The sequence below is a fragment of the Egretta garzetta genome, unplaced genomic scaffold (genome assembly GCF_000687185.1).
Source record: "Egretta garzetta isolate BGI_Z169 unplaced genomic scaffold, ASM68718v1 scaffold663, whole genome shotgun sequence".
Lineage (NCBI taxonomy): Eukaryota > Metazoa > Chordata > Aves > Pelecaniformes > Ardeidae > Egretta > Egretta garzetta.
This window is the reverse complement of record NW_009259122.1, coordinates 694,836-700,578: the sequence shown is the minus strand read 5'-3', so window position 1 is coordinate 700,578 and position 5,743 is coordinate 694,836.

Sequence of the window (5,743 nt, the reverse complement as noted above, 5' to 3'; positions counted from 1 at the left end):
CGTGGCCGTGCGAGCAGCTCCCCCCGACGTACAGGCGCGGGGGTTATTTGTGCAAAAGCCGCCAGCGAAGCGGCAGTGAATCTTTTTCGCTTCCCCATTACTTCTAATAATCTCCATTGCAGCAAAAACAGGAAAAAAATGAGGGGTGTGGTTGATGTGACAGTTCCCTTTAAAGGCCACAAGAGCATCCTAGTGGATTTTGCACATGCGACGCATGCACATGTTCGCATGCGCCGGGTAGCTACAGCTTATCCCCCCAGTTCTGTGGATAAAGCAATACAGCAACTCTGCTACCAGCAGTGGCTGTGCGGTTGCAGATTACAGCTTTACTATTTCCCCTTGGCTACTCCAGGGCGTGAGGCACAGCCGGAGCGGCCTGGGCGGCCGTGGTAGTGATCACCCAGAATAGAACCTGTGCAAGGGACAAGAGTGGATTGGAAATGGTCTCTATGGCAACTGTCTTTGGAAAAGAAGATGCGGGAAAGACTTTAGGCTGAAAATACATCATTCTGTCAGTGAGACAAGCCTGTAATCCTTGTCTAGGCAATTTTAAATAAGCTGTTTCCTCTCATCTGGCATCCTGCTATTGAAGCATGAAATCCAGATCATAGCCTTAGCAGCAAGAAATACCCACACATATAATTACTGAAGTTGTCTTGTTCTCAATGAAAATGCAATGCTGGGTTTTTTTTTTTTCCCCACTGTGATTATATTTGGTACTTCCAAGTCATGGTAACTTGGAAATAGTAAGGATGTATAAGTGGCTAGAACTGATTAGCTTTCTTTTGAAGCTTCGTTCTATTTGGCGGTCTCGGCTGCTTCAAATACACCTGGCATTTGAGCATCTTATCAGCTATGTATGAGCATCAGCTTCAGTTTAGCAATGGAACTTCCTTAACTTCGTAACACACCTTTTTCTTTCATTTACCTTAACAAAAGTTAAGAATTCCAGAAAGGGATAATTAAACCCAAGCTCCTCTCTGTTGCTGCTTCTTTTTCTCTCCGTCCCTCTCAGATATACAAGAACTGAAAATTATGCTTGCTCTATTCTGTTGAATTGCATTCACTCCCCAGCTTAAGGTCCAACAGATCAAACTCACACAGTTATGATATCCTCTCATATGCGTGACCCCAGTGTTTCCCATGGCAAAGACTGTGTTTTTCATTAGCCTCATCAGTGCTCCTCAAATGTGGCCAGTAGAAACTGCTATTCTAACGCATAGAAAGGCCACTTTAGCTTTAAAATGCTCATCATTTGATGCATGCTGGATTTTTATGTAAGACTGTTTAAAACTATTTATTTTCATTTATAAAGCTATACGACACATAATGTGTTGGTATTTAAAAACCGTAGCACCCCAGTGGCAGATGCCTCATTACTGATACTGGCTGAAGGCAACCTTCTTCATTCTCATGGTAGCCAGGTCCTCCAGCCACACTTCAACCCTAGTATTTTCCAAGTACGTCAGGTCTGGTTTCACAACTGGTACAAGTAGATCCAGCAGCTCGGTGAAATGATCCATTATACTCCACTACTGTTATAGCAAACAGGAGGTAGAAGTGGGAGCGTGTGGTAGGATGGGTAGGGAGGTAAAGACTGCATCTTTTGGGGGCAGAGCAGTTTTTTGGCAGCTTGAGCTGGTCTAAATGGGAAGCCTGGTCCTCTTCCTTCCCAGTCGTCTTATGGAGGTGTACAACCACGGAATGAGGGTTCAAGAGCTCATCTGGCAGAAAACCTGCATGTCAGGGGTTAGGGACAGTAGCAGGGCAGAATTGATCAGGGGGAGGACATCTGTCTTTATAAGTTATTCTGCCTTCTGCCATGGAGAACTGCCCATGCATCCATCAATCTAGACCTTCAGCCAGTTGACATTAATGCTTCCTGGGAGATGAGCTTGTGTCTTTTTATGACACTGAAAGTGGACAAGTGGCTTCCTTAAAATAAAGTACGTAGAGTTTAGGAAGTAAGTTGACCCTAAAAATTACAGGATCACTGTCCAACAGCTTTGTCCAAAATTCAGGCTTTGTTTTAAAAGAGGAAAGACCCTAGAAAGTGTTGAAAGAAGTCAATGCAATAGAAATCGGTATCTACTGATTTTCTTAGAAGTTTAACAGCAAACATTAATAACTTTCAGCATTGGAAGGCTTCTGCCAGAATTGTGTAAGCAACACGGAGCAGCCTGAAACTGGCAGCTTTCGCTGTCCAAGCTGCATAAACAAGAGAAGGTTCAAAGTGAGATGGCTAGAATGTTGAAAAGTATGAATTGGCTTTTTTTTTTTAATTAAGAACATTCATCTCAGCTCAGGGAGGAGTGGCTGAGGGATATGATCACTATATGGAGAGTCATGGCTAAGATGGATACTGTGAACAGGGAATTATTCATTCCTTCTCAAGATGCAGGAACCAGGGGCCTGAAATTGAACTACCAGGCTTCAGATTTAAAACCGAAAGAAGCTGGGTTTTTTTTACGCAATGCATATTTAAATTGCAAATCTTGGTGCTACCAAACTTGATGGCTGTCAAAATTATAAATAGATTCAAAAAAATAGCTAGACAGATTTGTGAAGAAAAGGAGTATTAAATATGATCAGGCAAATGCAAGCTTAAGCTTAGAAAGTCCGTGAACTACAGACCACTGCAGTCTGAGAGGGGATTTTTTATGTTAATGGTCCTGCTCACAGATGGGCTGCTGCCCTGGTCTGTGTCAGGACAGCTGTTCTGGAGCATGGATCGTGAACGATTGATGTGAATGATGGTGACAAAATGGGTTTACGAAGGGGAAGGAAGAAGGGGAGAGGAGCAGAAAGCTTTGCTAAAACTAGTGTTGTCAGCGGCCTCTTTTCCTTCAGAGTGCATGTTAGAAGCATCTGCACTCCTTTTCAAGTCCAGTAGCTGAAACATCAGCTTGAGGCAAAGCAGGTCAGACTTTGCAAAGCTTAGCCAAGAGGCTAAGCATGAAGGCAGAGACCTAGGCATTGCTGGGGGAGCTGTGTGCAGGAGAAAAAGTGTACAAGCACGTTTTGGTAGAAAAGCCTGGATGTGTCACAGGAGCTTTCTGAGAGGGCAGTGGAAAGCCAAAACCAGCCAGAGAAACACAAGCACTGTGACCCTCTTAGGAGCTAAGCAAGAGCACTGTTGACTGAAGTGTTCAAAAAAGAACAAAAGTAAGAAAACTTGAAATATGGAGCGGTATTTTCCTTTACTATGCAATTGATATTACCAAAAGGGAACAGCACTCTGTGTGCCTTCTTTGTAGGTACGCATCAAAGAAATACCTCACTCATTTACCATTTTTTTCTGCTAATGGAAATGTACTGCAGCTCTGAAGTACTGCCATACCCAGTCAGAAGTGGTGACAGTGTAATTACCTTTCCTGATTGTGCCAGCAGTGTTACAGTTCTTCCCAGCCAGTAATAGAGCCCCAGCCTTTGATACGGGGATCAGTCAGTCTGTGGACAAAAGTTCAGGGAGGAAGAGATATGATATCAAAGTATCTTGTTTGCAAAAGAAGAAAACTGGAAAGGGGATTCTAAACTTTTCTGTTATTCCATCAACCTGTTTTTTTTTCTGGTATGAAAGTGTCTTTAGATGCACTCTCTGCACTAGAAGGATGTGATCTTGTTCTGGACGGAGATTTCCCTGAAAAACTAAGAGATGGGTGAGCCTATAAAGGTTATGTAGGACTGGGAAAATGGAGATAATCAATACAGTGAAGAAGATAGGCTAGTTTCACAGATGGATCTAATTTTGATCTTTAATAGCCATTCAACCTCAGTTGGCTGAACGGTTTTTAGTGACATTAGAAAGGGATATATAGCTACATAAGATGAAAAAGAAGGAAAGATTAGATTAATTGATATATATTTTTTGCTGTGAGAGTTTTCCCTTCCATCTGGCCAGGCCATAGGATCTTGTAAACATTTTTTGTTTGCAGTGTGCAATTTACGGTTTATTAAAATTGCTTGCAATGCTTTGGCCTCAGCTGTTTGATTCAGGATCTAATAAATGGCTGGTGATTTGTCAAGCTGTCAGTCTATGGAGAAATCAGATTCTTTTGCCTGTTGGTCATCATTTTAATGCTGGAATCGCAGTGTTTGTACAGCCCTTGGCCTTGCTTTCTGGTGAGACGCTGGCTCATGCCTGAAATGTAAATCATCCTCCTCTGTACCTCTAACACATGTATGTCAGCACGGGCTTTTGTCCTTCAGAGGGGAAGTCTGTATTTGTAGCAGTGAAAGTGCTGGCTCAATTTCACATACATACGCAGCACTGGAAATTGTTACCATCACAGCGATGCACTAAGTTGCTTCAGCATTCTGCAAATGACAGGCACAGGGCTTCCATTTCTCTCTGTCTCCAAGAGATCCCTGTAGTCCAGGCTCCTGTTTCTCCCTGTCTCAACTTGGGTCTTGAACTGTGGATACCAGTGCTTTTGCAGTATTTCTGACTTGGTTGAGCGTCTGTGGCTCTTCCATTAGGGAATTTATAATAGCAATACACACTATGAACAGCAACCTTTTTTAATGCAGGCGCCACTGAATCTTGGCAGTGTAGAGAAATCATCCTGTGCTGGTAAAACTAGTGGAGTTTGCTATCCCATGGCTGCATCCTGCAGGCTAAACCTTCCCACCAAAACTACCCCATTTTCCCTCTTTTGTTCATTATAACTCACGTCATAGGACAGCACCCTCGACTCCAGCTGAATCCTATGTAACCCACCCCGCAGTATGAGCTGGGCAGGGAGCAGCCACAACATAATTACTCAGTCCCTACTGCATCCTTTCCGCTTTCAGGCTTTTTACACCTTGTTGATTTTCAGTGAACCTGTCAGAACTAATTTCTATCTCCTGCATTGGATTGCGATTGACCAACAGGTTCCAAGGTTATTGAAGGTATAGTGGAAAACTGGAAAGCAGACCAACACAGCAAGAACAAATAAGAGAAAAAATATCTTAAAATAGCAAATGTACATATCTGTGGTTACTGTTGCTGAATAACAATGTTAGTGTAGGAGCATATGGTCTTAAAATAACTGAGAATAAATTTAGCTAGAAATAAGACAAAGGCTCTTAGCTATCCTTGATGTTCTTGAACAGCCTTGCTGTAGGAGTAGTGAGAGCAAACCATCTACACTGCTTTTCAGTGGAGTTTAATTCATTTATGAATGGGATTATACAATGTCTCTGCCTGAAAAAAAAAAAAGAAAAAAAGAAAAAAAATCTGTTAAGTGTCTGGAAACACAATGACTTCTCTAGTCCCTTGTTCCTACCTGCAATCTCTGACCCTCTGAGAGCAAAGTAAAGCATCCCAGATCTTTCAGACCTCTCCAAAGATTATGTCTGGGTGGTAGTCTGCTTTCCATATGCTTTTTTCCCCTGATGATGGCATCTCTTCCCTAGTTGAGGGAATCCTTTTAATGTTAGTCAAGGACTTTACAGTTTGAACTTTACTGTCCAGATGGGCAGTAAAAATAGGATCTCAGAAAAAAATGGCTTTTGCTTTAATCCCAAAATGTCAGGTGGGTGGCTCTCAAGTCATCCTCCTCGCTTGTTTTCAGGCAGACTTGCTGTTAAACTGAACAGAAGTGTGCAAGAAACCACTCAGCACAGTTGGTCAATCATCAAAAAATGAGGACAGCAGCACAGATACTCAGACTTGCTTGTAGGTCAGCCAGCTGATTATAGGATTTTCCCATCACAGAGGGAGATAAAACCTTTTGCAACACCAGGACCAATGCGCTAA